Below are 22026 nucleotides of genomic sequence, written 5' to 3'. Positions count from 1 at the left end.
TAAAGCTCATCATCTTATGGCCAGCTGCTGCATTGATCAATGTTTCTGCAACAGGCATCGGATACTCATCTTTTGTCGTTGCTCTGTTGAGGTCCCTGAAATCCATGCAGACTCGCCATCGGCCATCCTTCTTTTGTACGGGGACCACGCTGGATATCAACTCTGCATACCGACATGGCCTGATGAATCCTGCGTCCAGCATCTTTTGCACCTCCTTCTTAACCTCCTCTAGGACTTCGGCCTTCATCTGCCGTGCTGGTTGCTGAAACGGCCGAAATCCCTTCTTGAGCGGGAGCCGATGCTCGACGATATTTCTATCTAGACCCGGCATCTCAGTATAATCCCTTGCAAAACAGTCCCGGTACTCCTTCAACAGTGCTATCATTTGCTCACGCAAGATCGGGTCTAACTTTTTGCTGATAAATGTCGGTCGCGGCTTATCCCCGGGACCGATATCGACTTCCTCCAAATCGTCAGCAGACGTAAACCCATAACCTAGCTTGCCACCATCTGAAAGATCGACATCGACAGCAAACACAGGTAGATGACAAGAAAAATTTTCTGGCCAACCACATGGGCTGGCTGCTCCCACATTTCCATTATCATTCAGAACTGAATGCTCAGCAAAGGCCATTGTTTGTACACGATGTGACAATTGTAACCCCAAATACATATTACTCATTTTTTGGGGCCGGTCGCTGGGACCGGCCTCTCTAACCTTGCTGGATTCCGTAGCTTGCCAGGACGTGTCTACTCTGTGAGGCCAGTGGATAAGACTAGCCTTAGCCCGTTTTTTGTCGCTTCGATCCGATCACAATCTTCCAGCGCGATCCCTGAGATCGGCTCTTGGCCTTCCGCATCCCAGGCGTTCATGTCCGCAAGCGAAACCTTGCTGGAATCATTAGCACGGACCACCTCCACTTCATCGTCATCCCACTGGACCAAACACTGGTGCATCGTGGAAGGAACACAACAATTGGCGTGAATCCAATCCCTCCCAAGCAGCACTATGTATGTACTCTTACTGTTGACGATGAAGAACGACGTTGGAATGGTCTTGCGGCTGACTGTCAACTCCACATTTAGGACACCCTGTGCCTCCAACGGCTGACCGTTGAAATCATTGAGCGTGACATTGGTCTTGATGAGATCAGCAGTAGAACGACCCAATCGGCGCAGCACTGAGTGCAGCATCAGGTTGACTGCGGCGCCAGTGTCGACCAACATCCTATTCATAGGCTTGCCGTCGATGAAGCCCTTGAGATACAATCCCTTCAGGTGCTTGTAGCTCTTCTCCTTGGGCTTCTCGAAGATGATCGGCTGTGGGCCGAGATCCAGCTGCGCGATGGCCAATTCCTCCGGTTGGGGCGCCCGAAACTCCGACGAGAGCACGAACACCATGTTCACATCAGCCGACGGCTTCTCATCGGCTTTTGTCTGCTTGGGGTGCCACTCCCTCCTTGGGGGATGCCTCCCCTCCCTTCGCGGTCGCCTGACTTGCTCCGCGAGATCCGAACGCACTTTCCTCAGCACGTCGAGGTACTTTGCTTCTGCCTCTTCAAGATTGCACAGGCGCTGTACCCTGCGCTTCTGTGATCGGCTGAGCCCGTCAGGACACCATCATGGACGATGGTACTTGTCTTCCTCTTCTGGCTCGAGATCATCCCTGGATGGCCGCCTCACACGGTCATCATGACGTGTTCTGGGCCCTAAGCGCTGGAACACTGATGTCTCATTCTGCTGGCGTCCTCGAGGCCTGCACTCCAAGCAATCATCTATAGTAGGCAATCGGCTCATGCCGGAATTCCAACAGTACCTGAAGAACGGGCAATGCCAGTGGTCGCGTATAGCCCGGCGATTCCCCAGCGTCCTTCCTATGGGGTGCTCGTACTCATCTTCTTCTGACTCATATCGGCGACGCAACTTGTACTGGTACTTTTCCAAAAGCCGATTGGAAGCTGGAAGCTGGTTGCGGATGTGACGCACTTGCTCTTCAGTCACATGTTGTTGTTCCAGTTCGTGTTCATCCTGAGGCCGTTTGCCAGAAACGGCCTCTCTCCTCTGTTCATCACGGCGGCGCAAGGGTCCCGCCATGTTGATCTAGAATGCCAAATTCTGGCCCTCGGATCCGAAATCTGACAGCTCCACCACGTTAGCTTGTGGAAACGGTTGACTGTCCACTTTCATTGTGTGTTGGGCCAGAATTAATCGGCCCTGCTCGATAGCCGATTGGATCTGACGACACAGCTCCTTGCATTCACCCGTGGCATGAGTGAACGAGTGATGCTATTTACAATACAGCCTCCCCTGCAACTCTTGTGGGGTTGGCAGCTTGTGATTCTCTGGGAGCTTCAACTCTTTTTTCTTGAGCAGCAGATCAAATATCTACTCTACTTTGGCCACGTCGAATTCGAAGCCCTTCACAAGCCCCTGTTGTTTGACCCATTTGCACGGGACGGGGTTTGCCCCCCGAGTCCACTCTGCCACGGCCACTTCTTGTTCCTCGCCAGAATCATCGGAATCACCTGCTTGGGCCATGTTTACATGGCGCTTGAATTTTTCTTGGTACAGATCAGGGTGGTAGTGTTCATATGCTGTAAGCTTCTGCACCATGTGAGCCAGAGAGGTGAATTCCAACTGAAAAGCCAGATCCTTGATCGGCTTAGCGAGTCCCAGGACAGCCAAATCGACTGCCTCCTTCTCTGTGATGCGCGATGAGTAGCATCGGTTCTTGACTTCTCTGAAGCGTTGTACGTACTCGGAGACAGTTTCTCCACGCTTCTGCCTGACTTGAGCGAGGTCGGCAATCCCAGCTTCAGCAGCCTCTGAATGATATTGGGTGTGAAACTGATCTTCCAACTGCCTCCATGTCCGGATCGAATCTGGCGGCAGTGATGTGTACCATCCAAAAGCTGAACTTGTGAGAGACTGGGAGAAGAAACGGACCCTCAGAGGATCCGATACTGAGATCATCCCAAGCTGTGTCAGGTATCGGCTCACATGTTCAATGGAGTTGGCTCCTTCTGATCCGCTGAATTTGGTGAACTCCGGAAGCCGATACTTGGGTGGCAACGGGATCAGATCGTAGTCACTTGGATACGGCTTGGAATTGCCGATTGCCTTTCTCTTGGGCAGGATGCCAAACTGGTCCCTTAGTATTGCACTAACCTGCTCCACACTAAGAACTCTTGGGGCCGAGGGCTCAACACTCGGCCCGGTAGCATACTTTGCCAGCCATGCCTGTTTCTCTGCGTTTGCTCCAGAAGCTCCTGGGTTTACCAACTGCACCGAGCCTGTTGAATTGATGCTGTCAGGAATGTATGCACACGTGTAGCCGTGCGGGATCTCCTTGGGTGGCTCGGTGAGGAACTGGCCTTCTCCAGGATCACCGCCGACCTTGTGGATGACGTAGATTGGCGAACTCTGCTGTCCTGCCGCCGCAAGCAAGTAAGACACTGGCGGCCTAGATTGCAGCGCAGCTTCCCCCCTGTGACTCCCCAGAGTTGGTCCTGATTGGGAGTACTGGTTCTTGATTACCTACTGGACAACGTGATGTGCCACGCGCTCAAGCTCGTTCACCAGGCTTTCTGAGTGCCGATGAAGTGCGTGAGCCACCATGTAGTTCATCTCCTAGCGTAGGGCCCTGGTGCGCTCCTCTGAAGGCACGGACAGATCAACATTGTCAAGAGCGCCTTCTGGTGAGAACCCCTTCCACCTGATGCCAAGGTTGCGGGTCCTCTCGAAGGAGCCGATGAGATCGGCTTTGAACTGAGCTTTGACTTCATCGTATTTTTGCTTATGTTCCAGAGTCAGCTCTTCATACGTGACAGGCTTGGTGACCGGCGGAACCGATGCTTGGTCCTGTGCTCCTGTCATCTCTGCAGCGGGCGTTGTTGTTGATGAATGTCCCACCGGGCGTGCCAGAATGTGTTGTCGGTCGAAACCCACCGGTGAGCAGCGACAGGCAACACGAAGAGCCAGGAGGTTGCTGGGGCGCTGGCAGGCACTGCTCCCTCGTCGACGGCTCGCAATTCCAGCACACGCCGCGGCTTATGAAGACGCAGGGCGTGCCACCTGACCTACACCCGATCAGGAAGGTGCGAACGTTCTTGCAACGATCTGCCTGCATACACAAACACGTGGAAACATAAGTCTGAGCCGTGGTCGGCTCCCCGGGACGACTCTTGCATCGGCTTTAAAGAGCCGATCGAGTCCCGGTGTTAGATTGGATCTGTTCGCATCCGGATATTGATAAATAAAGCAAATAACTGTAAAGCTGCTTCAATTAAATCTAACTAATCTAATCCACGACGGTAAAAGCTTCACTGTTAGATCGGAACATCCTACACATGACTGGGCCTAATGAACATAACAGATAACTAAACGATAACCAAAAATAGAGGCCTAAGAACTAGCGAGAGCCGATTCCCGGAACAATCCCTATCAAGGCTAAGATAAAGCATCTACTACATCGCCGGATCATCCAACCCGTTTGCAATGCCTAACCTAGCAGATATTACGCCAACTCTTATGTACAAGAGCAAACTGTAACAGATTGGATCTATTAGATATAAAAGAAGCAGTGTGTTGTCTCCGTGCAACTAATTCTATACGACAAGAACTAGCATAAGATTGAAACATGACTGCACAAAGACAACATGATATTCGTAGATGGTAGGCAATGAAAGCACGATGAATTCTACTAAAAGCCATACTACAAACATCAAGATAACTAGCATTACTCGCCATCAAAAACACTTCAGTACGATTAATACCAAGGTAAAAGCAAGAACAACGCTGCCCTGATCACAAGACTCGATCAGGGCAGCATGGCGCTTACTTGGATGAAACCCTAAGTTTAGGGGTGGCGATGCACCGAGAGTTGTTTGCGAGACATGATGACGTTCTTCTTCATGAATAACATACGGTACATATTTATAGTCCGGATACTTGGGAAACAATCTAAACTAATCTTGTCCCGATCGGACTCTATCTCTAATCTTGAACTAAATCTAAAGATACATGGCCCATGTGGCCCAAATGCTCACGCAGGAGCCGATTTACAAGCCTTCTTAATCTTCTGCTTTAAGCCCAACTTGCTTTCGGCCCATAAATTAAGCCTGTTAATTTATGGCGATAACAATGATTCAAACTATTTCCCTAGGAGAAATAAAACGTAGGGATAGTAGCTATGCTGGCAGCTCATGCAGTTTCCCTAGGAAACTCGAACCCTAGGGTAACAAACTTTCCATGTAGGATGCTGCTCCATGTCATCATATTTCCCTAGGAATCGAAATCTGTAGGGAATTTGGCTTTCTCTAGGAAAAATCGTAGGGCACTGGCTATTTCCCGTCGAAAATCTCCCTAGGCATATTTCCCTACCAAACTTCCTAGGGGGCATTGTTCCCTACCATTTATTGGACCTTTCCCTAGGATTTTAACCCTAGGGAAACGAGCAAACTCCAGTAGTGAAATCAGCATCTTCAAAGCATATTCCCCTGGTCCATCTTCAAAGCTGTTGACACCCAAAATTGGCACGACTAAAGTTTTCTGGGCAATCTAGACAGACCGGTCAGACCTCTCACATGAACCGGTCAGACCGGTCTAGACAAGTTTGTCAAATTGCAAATTGGACTGTACCACTGCATAGATCTCGTCGAGATGATCGAAATGCATATATAGAATGTCCAATTTGGAGTCCGGATGAGGGAGTTATGCCTCCCGGAAGACCTGCACCCCGAAACACCCAGTCCGAGTTAGGAGTTGTATTTTGACACGGGATTTGATAGGGTTCCGACTCCTAACGGGTACAAACCTCCCCACCCTATATATATGAAGGTCCACGGCCGATTGAGGTGAATCCCAATCGATTCACACAATTACCTTTACTTTTTATCTTCCAAACCCTAACTTTTCCAACCCTATCTGTTGTTCTTCGCTCGTCTCTACGGTGTTTGATGGCGTTCTCAGTGGCCTGCCGACCTCAGAGCAACCCTAGCTCTATTAGCTCCGACGGGGTCCCTCCCGAGCTCTTGGTTCTAGGTCTTTGTCGTCTTCCTGGAGTACCGGCCTGACCGGTCCGCTATACCGGTCTGACCGGTCCGCTATACCGGTCTAACCGGTCGGCGTAGGGAGGCTGCTGGTGTTGATCGTTTTGACGATCTTGCTGCGTGTTCTAGCGCATTCGAGTGTGTTGGCGCAAATTAGTGTCAACACACTTTTTGGCGACTCTACTGGGGATAGATTAATCTGGTTTAAACCAATCTAATCTAGTTCTCAAAGAAGATGGGCGTCATCACCGACCTCGACGAAGGCAACATCTCCATATCTATCGAGGAACTCAGCGAGGAGGAGCGCCAAGAGTACTTGGTGGTCAGGGCGCACTTCAAAGCACAATTCTTGAAGGGATTCAAGAAAAATCAGCAAGGCCAGGTCACGAGGGTTCAAGACTTCGTGATGCCCTCCTTCACGCTCAAGAATAAGCAAGTCGAGGTAATAAGCAATGTAAGCACTTCATCTTCCGACTTGTTTAGTCAATTATCGTCTATTATGGATAAGAAAATTGCTGGTATATATAAGCCCATGAATGATTTAAAAGATCAAATAGATATCATGAAAAAAGGCAAATCCGTAGATGATAATTGTGCTTTCCAAACTGTTAATTCATCGGCTACGCCAGCATATGTTCAAGAACCACTATATGGCATGCCGACGAACTATTTTGCAGAGCAAACATCACCATTGCAGCTGGTACAGCCGAATGCGGCCGGACCGGTCAGACCGTTCCAACAGACCGGTCAGACCGGTGCGATGGTGGTCAGCCCAGTAACATCTACACCGAACACGTCTACTTTTTGCTCGGCAATCCTTAGCCGAACCAATGAGATGACAAATTGTGTGCAGCCTTCTCCTTCACAAGAATCTGGTACTCCACATGAACCGATTTTTGTTAATGTACATGAAAATTCTGCGGGGCATGCACCGATAAGTTCGGTTCAGACGATGCTACAAGATAATCCTATAGAACATCGTCTTACTTCTGTGGCACAAGCATCCACGAGTGGTAGATGCAAAGCCGATCCCGCTAGGTTAAAAGAGGATCCGGCTAGTGCGATGAAAACTAAATTCGGTGTGGATATAGGTAATTCTACATTATACCAAAAGCCATATCCTTCTGAATTTGATTTAGTTTCTTTTCCTGCTGGTTAGTGTGTTCCTGATTTTGTGAAATTTAGTGGTGATGATAATAAAGCACCTTGGGAGCACATTGACCAATATATCTTACAACTAGGAAAAGCTGGTTTTCATGAGGCTTTGCGCATTTGCTTATTTTCATTATCTTTGACTGGAACCGCTTTTTCTTGGTTTTCTTCATTGGCCCCGAATTCTATTCAGTCTTGGAATCAGTTGGAGCGTAAGTTTCATGATCGTTTTTATAATGGGCACAATGAAGCTAAACTGTCGGATTTGGCATCGGTTAGGCAAGGCCAAGATGAGCCTGCTTCGGATTACTTCCGAAGGTTTAAAGATATCAAAAACCGATGTTTAAATTTAACAGTTTCTGAAAAGGAATTGGCTGATTTGGCTTTTGATGGTTTGCGTTCTTATATGAAAAAAGAACTCGAAGGCTTTGAGTACTACACTATTAATTATTTGCACATGAAAGTTTTGGGTTTAGAATTTAGATTCCAGAACGCAAAAGATGCCCATAATACTCATCGGTCCATACATGTTGATTGTAAATCTGATTCGGACGATGAGAAAAAGGAATTTGCTCAATTCATATGGCCACTAGAAGCTAAGCCATGTTCTTGTTCATCGCTTAAGCCGATTCCAAAGAATCGGCAAGAACAAGCTCGTTTCACTTTTGATGTTTCTAAGTGTGATCGTATATTTGATGAATTGCTTAGAAGCGGAAACATCAAGTTGTCACATGTCATACCACCACTTGAGGAGGTAAAGCAGCATGCATATTGCAAGTGGCATAATACTTTTTCTCATGCAACTAATGATTGTAATATCTTTCGTCGAAAAATACAATCGGCCGTTAATGAAGGACGATTGGCAATGCATGAGGTAAAAGATGACAAGGCGTTATTCCCTGTCCATACGATTGATTTGGATAAAGCCAAGATACTCATTCGGCCGGAACAAGCCGAAGGAGCAAAAGGAAAAAATGTTATCATTGGCGAGCCAAGGCCGAAAAATGTCAATGACAAGATTCAGGCTAGGGAAGTGACGATGGAGAAGACTCTTGATGGAAAGGAGTCACTGAAGATCACTGTCAAAGCTTCAAGACCCAGGGGGCAAGAAAGTTCCTCTCAAAAGACGAGTCGGCCTGCAATTCAGGCACGACCGGTCAGACCGGTCGCCTCAACTGGTCAGACCGGTCAGACAAAAGGCCGGCCCAGAACTTTCAAGCCTAAGCGGCCGGAAGGAGGTACTCAGAAGGTTAATGAGTCAAAGGTGCAGGGGAGTTTTACAAAGCAGAAGCTCACCTTTGCTCAGTTACTGCACAAATACACAAAGGCCGTTCCAAAAGATCGGCCACTAAAAAAAGAACCAAGTTCACCTCCGCGTCAAGGAAAACGTTCTTCTCCTAGGGGAGAATCCAGCAAGCGTAGGGGTGATCGCACTACAGTATTGCCTTCTCAGAAGGTGTATGCTGCTACGTCATGGGCGTCACCGGCATCGGGTTTTTCTTGTCCTACATGGGGGCATGAAGGAATTTGGATGTATTGTTATCCGATGCTATACCCACCATTTCACCACAGGGAGGAGGATCACAGAAGGCATGTGTTCGGCAAGGTTGCACGACCAGTGCATGACCGATTGAGATCCAACCAATCAGGTCAGAGACGACAGCCTGCACCGGTCAGACCGGTCGCCGCTGACCGGTCAGACCGGTCTCATCAGAGGCCGGGCAAAGCTCATTCTCCGAGACAGGTTTACTGTGTCAAGGAGAAGAAAGAAGAGGTACAACCCACTATTGATCCAGAGAAAGCTAAAGCCGATGATGTTGTGCAAATCGGCAATATCAAAGTGGTTGTCAATGATGCGGGTGCAAGGCCGATGGTTTTTGGTAAATCGGTCAATCCTTCTATCCAAAGGCCGATCATGGCCAATGATCATGAGGCCAGCAGCAGTAACTCGATATCAAAGTACTTTCAACCAAGATGGTGTCCTTCAGGGTTGACTCGTACTCAAAGAAGGAAGCTGCAATGTCTACGTGCTCAGGAGAAGAAGGAAACAGAGTTCAAGAGGCTGAGGGACAAACAATCCAACCACTACAAACCAATGGTCCCTCAAGGCAAGGTATGGAGGGTCAAAGCAGTTGACCAACCAGCACGACCGGTCAAACCGCCTCAGGAGACCGGTCTGACTGGTACAAGCGACCGGTCTAACCACCCAGAGCAACCGGTCAGACCGGTTGAGGTTTCAGCAGAACAAAAAGCCGAATTGGCAATGCCCGTTTTGGTTCCTTGCGATGGAGAAACACCGCTAGCATTCTCGGTACAAGGCAACGAGGAGCTAGTGGGTCATGAGGCTACACCAAAAGAGCAGCAATGTGGAGCTCGATGACATTTAAATGCTCGGGGGGCAAATTATTGGCAAATGATAATTTACCTCATGAAGTTTCTATGCAACAGATTAGTTTGCAAGGGGCTCTCAAGACTTTGATCAAGTATTTAAGGTCTTGAGCTGGTTGAAAATTGCAACATCAGCGGATAAAAGCCGAATTAGAAGTTTTTCAATTCGAGCTAGAAAATTGGCAAACTATTTGTAATAAGGCATATTGATGCTCTTACTTCTATTCTTCGGTTAAAGAATGAAACCGAATTTACTTGGGGGGTAGAACAGCAAGAGGCTTTTGAAAAGATCAAGGTTTATTTGTCTTCAACACCTGTGCTCAAGGCGTCTAGGAGAGGGGTTCCTTTCAGGCTTTATGTGGCTGTTGAAGATAATGTCATTGGGGCTGTTTTGACTCAAGAACCGAAGACAAGGAGTATGTTATCACTTATATAAGCCGACGACTTATCGATGCGGAGACAAGGTATACTCTTACTGAGAAGTTATGTTTGTCTCTCTATTATGCTTGTACCAAATTGAAGCATTATCTACTATCTAGTACTTGCATAGTAGTATGTCAAACCGATGTGCTCAAGCGCATGTTACAAAAGCCGATTTTAAGTGATAGAATCGGCGAGTGAGCTTATGCTTTAGTTGAATATGATTTGGCTTGTGAATCCTTGGAATCTATGATTGGCCAAATCATAACAGATTTCATTGTTGAGCATCGGATTAATGATAAGCATGCTTTGGAAATCGGCTATGTTACTTCCACACCACGGAATTATATTTCGATAGATCGGTTTGTGATGATGATCAAAGAATTGGTGCTGTCTTGATTTCTCCAAGTGATGGTATTCTGAGTTCTCAAACCGATCAAAGGAGGATTGCATAAATAGTCAAGTTGAGTATGAAGCCCTCTTATTTGGCTTGGAATTTTTGCAATTTACAGGCGTGAAACGTGTTGAAGCCTTTGGTGATTCACTTCTGATGGTGCAGCAAGTATTTGAGGTATGCTAATGATATAATGGATATTTAAATGCATATCTTGGCAAATACCTCAATATTATTTCTTCCTTCAATGAATTTGTTATAAGATATATACCAAGGGAAGAGAATGGGCAGGCTATTGCTATGGCTAAGCAAGCATCTGGCTAATAAATTATAAAAAAATATTTTCATATTCGAAAGCCGATGCAAGCAAAACCCAAGTTGCAGGATCTGGACGAACCGGTCCGACCGGTCGATGCAACCGGTCTGACCGCCTAGACCGGTCTGACCGTCCAGACTGCTGGAGACACCAATTCGGCTATGAAAGGTGATTCATCACTAAAGCCGAATATCAGGACTGGAGGGTTCCTATAATATCCTATCTAAAGATCTTGGTCGCGGTGCAGAAAAGGATATTTGGCGGATAACACTTAAAAATGTTTTAGTCAACGATAAGCTTTATCGTTGAATAGCCGAATATTTATTTCTTAAATGTTTAAGCTCAGATCAGGCAAAAGTTGCCATGAGGAACGTTCATGAAGATGTTTGTGGTACACATCAATCGGCTCCCGGGATGAAGTGGTTGTTTGAGAGAGCCGGTTTGTATTAGTATACCATGAACTTTGATTGTTTCAAGAAGTATAAAAGGGTGTGAAGAGTATCAGCGGTTTGGTGATTTACTATTGGTGCCCGCTGTGATGATACGTCATATTATCAAATCATGGTCATTCCGAGGTTGAGGATTGGATTTCATTGTTCAAATTAATCCTCCATCTTCGAAGATGCATTGCTTCGTGTTAGTTGCTACAAATTATTTTACTAAATGGATCGAAGCAGTTCCTTTGAAGGACATGATTCACAGCCGAGATTGTATATACTAAGGCTTGTCTCACTTATACAAGATGACATGGCCGATATATGATATCGTCCTTCAAACCAAGATATGATTGGTGTGTAGGTGCTTCTCGTTGTTCAAGTGCATTTTTGGGCTTGGAGATATGTTTCTTAGTACGCAAGCTTTACTAAGAAATAGGGGGGCATATGTTGACACCCAAAATTGGCACGACTAAGGTTTTCTGGGCAATCTGGACAGACCGGTCAGACCTCTCACATGAACCGGTCAGACCGGTCTAGACAAGTTTGTCAAATTGCAAATTGGACTGTACCACTGCGTAGATCTCGTCGAGACGATCGAAATGCATATATAGAACGTCCAATTTGGAGTCCGGATGAGGGAGTTATGCCTCCCGGAAGACCTGCACCCCGGTCTGACCGGTCAGACCGGTCCAGGGCGGTCAGACCGGTCCGAAACACCCAGTCCGAGTTAGGAGTTGTATTTTGACACGGGATTTGATAGGGTTCCGACTCCTAACGGGTACAGACCTCCCCACCCTATATATATGAAGGTCCACGGCCGATTGAGGTGAATCCCAATCGATTCACACAATTACCTTTACCTTTTATCCTCCAAACCCTAACTTTTCCAACCCTATCTGCTTTTCTTCGCTCGTCTCTACGGCGTTTGATGGCGTTCTGAGTGGCCTGCCGACCTCAGAGCAACCCTAGCTCCATTAGCTCCGACGGGGTCCCTCCCGAGCTCTTGGTTCTAGGTCTTTGCCGTCTTCCTGCAGTACCGGTCTGACCGGTCCGCTATACCGGTCTAACCGGTCGGCGCAGGGAGGCTGCTGGTGTTGATCGTTTTGACGATCTTGCTGCGTGTTCTAGCGCATTCGAGTGTGTTGGCGCAAATTAGTGTCAACAAAAGCATATTCCAATCCTGTATATCTTTTGATTTCTTCCAAATCAGCCACCTTCCCTTCATAAAAATCACCTTCCTTGACACGTGTCAAAAAACGGTGTCAACAGATACACAACAGATCTTGGAGGCATATAAAAATTGAGTCTGAAAACTCACATGATGCGGTGTGTCACCGTCTCTAATGATGCCTCTCTGATCTTGTGCTGCCTAGCGAAGTAGGTATCGTGTTCGATGTTTAGTGCTTCATTGGAGCAGGAGCAACAGCACAGGCAATAGTCTCTTCATTCTTTGTACCAGTACAGTCTGGTAGGGTATCATGTTGTAGCTAGAAAAGGACTGAGGTAGCAACACTAGGACATCAGGTTCTAGCTCCTCCCTTTATTCTATTCCAAAGATCTGAAAGGAGCCACTATAGAGCGTGCCACCTTTTCTTTGTGTTTGTCTTTGTGATGCTTACTAAAGCAAGATATTCAGTTTCTCTGCTATTTTATTTGGGTGTAGAGGAACCCCATTTCGGTGGCAATTGCCAATTATCATTAACAATGCAAATCTTACTCAGAATATTGTGAAATCAGATCTGAAATTTATTACGATGTGCACTTTCAAACATTACCAATCACATTTCGCAAAAGTTACCAATCAAATTGAAATAACACTTTTTACGAGTAACTTGATAGGGAGCACAGCAGGTCTAACCAAACAATCAACACCACACTCGTTGCAGACCTCTCAGCGCAAATGCGTTGTTGGCCGATAACGCAAGAATTGCTGGATTGCATTACTGATGGATGATTTATATGCACCAACCATCACCAAAATTACACGCGCATTTTGCACCAACGAAAATCTCTCAACATATGTGAAAGGCCAAGACATCTGAATCAGACGAAATACAGAATGTTCAGAACACCTGAGAAACTGATTAAATCACTAACGCACCAAATGCAACCTTCCATTGTGCAAAGATATATCTGTTGTCAGGTTATGTAGACACCAAGGCGACAATCAAGACCAAGCCATACCAAATACCATTTTCATTCTGAACCCCCTTTGTACTTGTAGTTGGCCCTCTTTCTTTCCTGTCACAACTTTGAGGCGCAATGATGGACCGTCTCTTTCTTTCTGTCACAATAGTGGATTCTTGCTATAAATCTCTCTCTCTCTCTCTCTCACTGTGAGAGAGAGAGAGAGAATCGAATGATGCAAAGTTCTAAAACGGTTGATAACAAAAGCATTTGGTAGATTTGTAAGCTCATTAGAAAATAACTTGCCAGTATCACACTCAAATGTTTCCTTCGTGAAATTAAATCAACACAAGATTATTGGTACAGAGAGGCCACAACGCTAGAGTGGTCGGTAATAAATAAAAGCAGAAGAATATTGGAAAGAAAACCATGCGAGCTTTTCAAAGTGAAAAGCTAGCCAGCAAAAATAAAGATATGTAGCTTGTTGGTTTCTCCAATGCATGAATATATGCTCATATAATACTACAAAAAAGAAATTAACCATCTATGTAGCAGAAAATCCTTCTCGTATGTGGTAACCATACACAAAAAGGAAAATCTGGAATAAATAGGAAACAACCGTCATTTTATTAGTTTTCTGTACTTACCAAATGACGAAGAACCAATAACCTCTTATTCACCCTTTGTCATCATTGGAGTTGGCCATCTTTCTTTCTTGTACTTTGAGCAGTACGCACTATAGGCAATGATGCATAGTCACGGCTACCAGCCAGAGGTTTTAGTGGAGCCTTGCTACAGTATGCAAGCTTCTTTTTCACATTTCTAATTTTTTTCTTTTTCTACATACACCGATACAACATGATTTCGTTAATACAAAGGCTTACTACGTAAAAAGAACGAAGTGAGTCTGCCCTCTCCCGTGGGTCTGCGTCCCCTGTGTCTGCCATCGCATCTCAGCCATCTGATCGTGATCCCTTGATCTCAACCGTCCAAACCCTCGCCGACCCGGCTCGCGCTCCCCTGCTCCTCCCCACGCCCCCGTCCCCGACGGTTCCTCCGCCCTGCGCGTCCCTGCCTCCTCCGCCTCGCGCACTCCACAGCAACCTCCTCCGCAGTTCGCCGCGCGCCCACCGCCGTGCTTTGCCGTCGCCGTCACATCCCTAGCACCTACCCCTCGCGCCGGCTCTCTCGCCGCGGTGGCGCAGCCATCCCCGTCGCGGCTCTCTCCTCCCTCTCGCGCTCGCCGATGCGGCCACGGCGACTCCCCCCTCGGCCACCTCTCCACCCCGCCATCCCTGCAGCACCAGGATCACGCTAAGCCGCCTCCCAATCCGCCCTCGCCGCCCCACTGCTGCCACTAGTACAGGACCCCCAGCATTCGTCACAACTGTCGCCTCCCAGTCCGCCTCATCCTCAAATCAAATCCGTCTGATTTTGAGCCTCTCCGCCACCGGTAAGTAGCAAAATAGAACCCCTAGATGTCTCCTCTCTCATAACCTAAATCGCAAATTCTCGGCACAGGCGGGGGCGCTGTCGTCGGCGCTGCGGCTCGCCGCGTTGGTGCTCGAGGCCACCTCACAAATAGACCTCTTTGGGTTCTCCGAGCTCCTCACCCTGTCCGCCAGCTTCAAGGTACCTACTCCTCGGCCTCATCTTCTGTTGTGTCGGGGACCCAACGGCCATGTACGCGCCTCCTTTGAGATATAAAAGGGAGGCGCTCGCTGTATACACTCAAGCACACTCAGACGCACGCTGGACTCAGCTCCAAGCTCTTCCAGGCTCAAGCAATACAACACACAGTGGACGTAGGGTATTACGCTCCGGCGGCCCGAACCACTCTAACCTGCTGTGTTCATCGTGTTCCTGAGCGAGATCGAACTAGTCCTAGCTAACCCCCGAGAACTCACCCTCTGGGCTTAGGCGGGTGCATTCCGCCACCCGGCTGTGGTTTGCCACACCATGACATTTGGCGCGCCAGGTAGGGGGTGTTTAGCTGGTCGCAGTTCATCTCTTGTTCATCTCCATGGTTCGGGTGGACGACGTGGAGATGACAGAGGGTGTGGTGTCCTCCACACCACACGCCTCTCGCATTCCTGCTCCAGGGGCAACCGTGCCTGTGGAGCAGCCACCGTCGGCAGCGGCGCGCGCTGCACGTCGGCAAGAGTCAGGGCGCCCGTCAAGGGCCCCTCCCAAGCTGCGAGTGGCGGAGCGCTGGCGGCGGCTGGGGATTTGCTTCGCAACCCTCCGGCAGCTGGAGCCTCGCCAGACGCCCTGAGGCAGTGGCGGGATGACATTGACCGTCTCCTCCATCTGGCTCAGGCCTCCCCCAGTTCTGCAAGGACTGGGCAACGACCTCCGCCTGGCAATGCGGTGGTACCCTACCACCGGCGCCAGGGCGGTGCGTCGGCATCCGTGTGCTCCCCCATAGTGAGGGGTGCACGAACAGAAGACCTGCGGGTGGAGATCAACCGCAGGCGCACGGGTGAGGACGCCCGCATCTCCGTGGAGAGGGCACGAGAGCGCCGCCTCAACATTGAAGGCCGCAACCTCAACGCCGACTTGGACGTGGCAGAACCCAAGCCTTTGGTGAACGCGCGGATTCAAGCGGGCACCCCGGTGGCTGGGGTGGGCTGCGCTACGCTGGCAAAGCACCTCCGCACGGTGGCATGGCCATCTAAGTTCTGCCCGCACCTGCCAGAGAAGTACGACGATACCACTATCCCGTCGGAATTCCTGCAGGTGTACGTTACCGCCATCACAGCAGCTAGCGGTAACGACGCCGTCATGGCGAGCTACTTTCATGTAGCCTTGTCTAGGCCAGCCCGGACTTGGCTCATGAACCTCACTCCGGGGATGATTCAGTCCTGGGAGGAGCTCTGTGCGAGGTTCACAGCGAACTTTGCCAGTGCATACTAGCAGCATGGTGTGGAGGCTCACCTGCACGCCGTGAGGTAGAAACCCGGAGAGACGCTCCGGGCATTCATCTCGCGCTTCACCAAGGTACGGGGTACCATTCCTTGTATCTCTGACGCATCTATTATCACTGCTTTCCGTCAGGGGTACGTGATGAGAAGATGCTGGAGAAGCTGGCGACGCACGAGGTGGAAAGCGTTACCATGCTTTTCCCCCCTGGCAGACAAATGTGCCAGGGCCGCTGAGGGCCGTGCATGGCACTCAACCCCCCAAGACGAAGATGCCAAAGCTGGTGGCTCCGGTGCTACCGCCCAAGGCGGTGGCAAGAAGAAGAAGAACAAGAATCGGAGTCGCGGGGAGCCGCAACCGGGCGGTCCAGCCATTGCAGCAGCGGCACCAGCTGCTGCGGCAGTGACTGGGGGCCAGAATGCGCATGGCAAACGCCCGCGCCCGCAAGGTGGCAGCGGGGGTTCATGCCCAGTGCATCCCACCGCTCGCCACAGCGCCGATGACTACCGCGAGATCCAGAAGCTCGCGAAGCGGGTTAGTGGGTGGCGTGAGCAGTCCTCTAAGGATGGCTCACCCCCTCCTCGCCAGTGGCCTGGCAAGGAGAAGGAGCTGGGGTACCAATCCCCCGCTCGGGAGCTGAAGGGCGTGTACCACGACGACATCTCCGACTCCGACAACGACGACATCTCCGACTCCGACAACGACGACCGGTGGGACGTGAAGACCCTTCGCCGAGAGGTCCTCTCAGTAAAGCCGGGAGTCCCGAAGGCGGCGCCGCATCAAAGGTGGATGAACACCAGCATCTCCTTCGGGCCATCTGACTACCCGGAGAACATGGCTGGGGCTGGTGTACTACCTCTAGTCACCACCCCTGTCACATCCAATATCAGACTCTATCACGTGCTGATTGACAGTGGGGCTGGCCTCAACATCATCAGCTATGCAGCGTTCAAGCAGCTGTAGATCCCGGAGTCCAAGCTGACTCCCTCTCGCCCATTCTCCGGAGTGGGCCCACATCCGGTGTTCCCTCTGGGGAGCATCACCTTGCCGGTCACGTTTGGGACTGAGGAGAACTTCCGCATAGAGAGCATTCAGTCTGATGTTGCGGAGGTGAACCTCCCATTCAATTCCATCATTGGCCGGCCGGCTCTCTACCGCTTCATGGCCATTGCCCATTACGGGTATTTGGTCCTGAAGATGCCTTCCCCTGCCGGTGTCCTCATCGTGCGGGGTGACCGCACCGCTGCCATTGCTGCAGTTGAGAGACTGCATGCTCTGGCAGCAGAGGCTGCACTTTCCGAGGAGGATCCATCCACCTCGCAAGCCAGGGCGCCTGCAAAGGCACCTAAGGTTCAGCCGTCTGATCCGGACGATGTTCCCGTGAAGACGGTGCAGATCGGAGCGGACTCCTCCAAGACCAACCGCATCGCGGGGAACCTGGAGGAGAAATAGGAAGACGCGCTCATTGCTTTCCTCCGATCAAATGTGGACGTGTTCGCCTGGGAACCATCACAGATGCCTGGGATACCCAGGGAAGTGATTGAGCACCATCTGAGGATCTACCCCGACGCCACGCCGGTACACCAGAAGCCTCGGAAGCAGTCCGTGGAGTGGCAGAACTTCATCCGTGAAGAAGTCTGCAAGCTCCTACATGCTGGCTTCATCGAGGAGGTCCACCACCCCGAGTGGTTGGCCAACCCGGTCGTCATCCCAAAGGCCAATGGGAAGCTTCGGATGTGCATCGACTACACCAGCCTCAACATGGCATGTCCTAGAGACCCCTATCCTCTTCCACGTATCGATCCGATCGTGGACTCCACCTCCAGGTGCGACCTTTTGTCTTTCCTAGATGCATACTCTGGTCTTCACCAGATTCAAATGTCTAGAGAGGATAGGAAGCATACTGCTTTTGTAACAGTGGATGGGCTCTATTGCTATATTGTCATGCCATATGGGTCTGAGGAATGCCTTACCCACGTTTGTACGAGCTATGTACAAAACCTTCTGTAATCTAATTAGAGATATTGTTGAGGTGTATGTTGATGACATTGTGGTCAAGACTAAGGTATGGTCAACACTAGTTGAAGACATGTCTCTCGTCTTCGACCGACTGCGCACCACGCGCATGAAGCTGAATCCCGAGAAGTGCATCTTCGGCGTCTCGGCAGGGAAGCTGCTGGGTTTCCTGGTCTCACATCGAGGCATCGAGGTAAATCCAGCCAAGATCAAGGTGATCGAGGCGATGAGGCCTCCTGGCCGCATCAAGGACGTCTAGAAGCTTACTGGATCTCTTGCCACTCTTAGCTGCTTCATATCGAGGCTTGTTGAGAGGGCCCTCCCCTTCTTCAAGCTATTGAGGAGGTCCGGTCCATTCTCTTGGACCGAAGAGGCTGAACAAGCCTTCTAGGAACTGAAGCGGCATCTCACCTCACTGCCAGTATTGGTGGCTCTAGAGCCAGGTGAGAAGTTGTTTCTGTATCTTGCTACATCTGCAGAGGCGGTCAGCATGGTGCTGGTCGCCGAGAGGACGGAGCAAGCTCGCCAGGGGGACACCAGGGTCTCCCCGGCCAAGGATGGTGAGCTGGACCCTACACATGGGGGTCCGGCGGCCACTCCTCTGTTTGAAGGTCCGGACCCCGAACAAGGGGGTCCGGAGGAGCCTCATCCCAGTGGGAACCCAGAACCGTTGGGGGCCCAAGGACCTAACATGGTGGATAAAGGCGAACCGGACCCGGTCGCTAGGGTCCGGACCATCCAGAAGCCGGTCTACTACGTCAGTGAAGTCCTCCATGAGGCGAAGGCCAGGTATCTTGAGACGCATAAGCTTATCTATGACATACTTATTGCGTCCAGGAAACTGTGCCATTACTTTCAGGCACACCGAGTTGTCGTAGTGACCTCTTACCCGTTAAGAGCAATCCTGCACAACTCTAACGCCACGGGCAACATCGCCAAGTGGGCAGCAGAGTTGGCTGAGTTCCAGCTGGACTTTCAGCCTCGCCATGCAGTCAAGAGCCAGATCCTGGCCGATTTCATAGCGGAATGGACTCCTTCCCCAAGAAATTCTGGGGGTCCGGACCTCAACGCCGGACCCCCGGAGCCGGAAGTCAGGGCACCAGTCTTCACCGAGCCCCACTGGACACTCTTCTTCGATGGGTCCGTCCGCAAGAAGTGGGCTGGAGCTGGTGTGGTCCTTATCGACCCAAACGGAGATCAGCTAAAGTACATGGTGCACCTTGAGTTCAAGGCCACCAACAACATGGCGGAGTACGAAGCCCTGATCTTTGGCCTGACACAAGCCCTGTCTCTGGGGGTTTGGCAGCTTCTAGTGAAGGGGGACTCTCAGCTAATCATCAAGCAGGTCCGAGGGGATTGCAGCTGCAACAATCCCTAGCTCACGGCGTAGCTCATCTATGTGATGAAGCTCGAGAAGGACTTCGACGCCTTAGAACTGCAACATGTTCCCCGCGAACTCAACTCAGCAGCAGATGATCTCTCCACGAAAGCATCTACCTGGGCATCCGTGCCCGAGGGCATCTTCGAAAGATGGTTGCTGAGACCTACCGCCCAGCCTGCCGAACTGGGTGAAGGGGATCAAGCTAGCACCTCGAAGCTAGCGGTTCCGACGGCATTCCACCTGTGGTGCCCGCCCTGGGTCGTGAGCTCTGTCGAGGATCCTGGAGACCTCATAGAGCCACTCCCACCAGCTCAGGGAGCTCCCGATGCATGGATCTCTGAGATCCAGGGCTACCTGAAAGACAGTATCCTCCCTGATGACGATGTGTCCGCTGAGCGCATAGTACGATTGGCTAAACGCTACGCGGTGATAGAAGGGGATCTCTACCGCCGTGGCGCCAATGGTATCCTCATGTGGTGCATTTCCCAGGGAGAGGGCCGCGAGTTGCTTGCGGAGATCCATGGAAGCGAGTGTGGAAGTCATTCCTCATCTCGCACGCTTGTTGGTAAGGCCTTTCGGCATGGCTTCTACTGGCCGACAGCACTCCAGGATGCGGCTGACCTGGTAAAGTCCTGCAAAGCATGCCAGTTCCATGCAAAGCAAATACACACATTGGCTCAAGCTCTGCAAATGATCCTGCCCTCAAGGCCATTCACCGTATGGGGTGTGGATATCCTGGGGCCGTTCCCCCGGGCTGTCGGCGAGTACTGGTTCCTCTACGTCGCAATCGACAAGTTCACAAAGTGACCGGAGGTCACCCCTGTGGTAAACATCACCAAAAAATCAGCAATCGCATTCCTCAAGTCCATTGTGTGCAAATTTGGCGTCCCAAACCGCATCATCGCGGACAACGGGACCCAATTCAAGAGCAAACTCTTCCAAGAGTATTGCGAGGACATCGGCGTCCAGTTATGCTTTGCGTCCGTAGCACACCCCCGCAGCAATGGACAGGTCGAGAGAGCGAATGCAGATATCCTCAGGGGACTCAAGACCCGCACCTACAACTGCTTGAAGAAGTATGGTGCCAAATGGGTTGATGAGCTTCCGTGCGTGCTATGGGGCAATCGGACCACACCCAGCCGAGCCACCGGGGAGACTCCATTCTTCCTGGTCTACAGGGCTGAAGCATGCCTTCCCCCAGAAATTCACCTGGGCTCACCACGGGTCCAGGCTTTTGACGAATCCATGCAGGAACAGCTGCGGCGTAATCTGGTTGGGATACGACTGGGGGTAAGGCTCACACAGCCGAGTGGAGGGAGAAGCCACATGCATTTATCGATCACGCGTTCTCTTTGACGACTCGTGATGAGGTCAGGTGCCCATGCAGCAGGTATGGAAATGTGACATTTTGTAAGAGAATGGATATGGCCAAGGATTTGGTTGAGTTCGGTTTCATGCCAAGGTACGAAACATGGATCTTCCACGGGAAGAAAGCAGCACCTGTTGAAAGGGAAGTTGAAGCGGACGATGGTTACGCGGGCGTTGATAGGATGGACGAGATGCTAGAAGCTATTCGGCCGGCAGTGGAGCTAAATTCTAAGGATCCTCCTACAAAGGAGTTTGAGGATTTCTTCAAGCTCCTCCAAGCTGTGGAAGATCCGCTGCACGAACACACAAATGTGTCCATCCTTGCATTTGTGACTCGACTCGTTGCCATCAAGTCGAAGTATTTCTTCTCGAACAACTATTACAACAACATCGTGGAATTGATCCGAGATGTTCTTCCATAGCCTCACAAGTTGCCCAAAGACATCTATCAGTGCAAGAGGTTGACTAAAGGCCTTGGTATGGGATATGATAAGTTTGATGTGTGTCTAGATCACTGCATGATTTTTACGGGTGATTACGATAAGGAGAAAAAGTGCTTACACTGTGGCAAAGGAAGATATGTCGAGGTAGTAAACGAGGATGGCGAAAAGGTGACGACGAACATTGCACAGGCCCAACTGCGTTCTTTCCCTATGGCACCCCGCTTTAAACGCCTCTTAATCTCAAGGAACATTGCTCCACACATGCGATGGACGAAAGAAGGTAAACATGATATCCTTGGGGTCATGGCGCACCCTTCTGATTCAGATGCATGGAAGGCTCTAGATTGCTTTGACCCAGAGTTCGCTAAGGATGCGAGGAATATTTGCTTCGGTTTGGCAACTGATGGTTTCACACCTTTTGGTCAATCAGCCGCTTCCTATTCTTGTTGGCCTGTGTTTGCTATTCCGTACAACCTTCCACCTTCCATGTGCATGAAGTATGAATTTATGTTCCTTTGTCTCATCATACCTGGTCTGAAACATCCTGGACCAAAAATCAACGTGATGTTACAACCTTTGATCGAAGATATGAAACAACTTTGGATAGGTGTG

The sequence above is a fragment of the Panicum virgatum genome, chromosome 7N (assembly GCF_016808335.1).
Source record: "Panicum virgatum strain AP13 chromosome 7N, P.virgatum_v5, whole genome shotgun sequence".
Taxonomy (NCBI): domain Eukaryota; kingdom Viridiplantae; phylum Streptophyta; class Magnoliopsida; order Poales; family Poaceae; genus Panicum; species Panicum virgatum.
The sequence above is the reverse complement of the archived record's forward strand: the minus strand, read 5'-3'. Positions refer to the sequence as shown.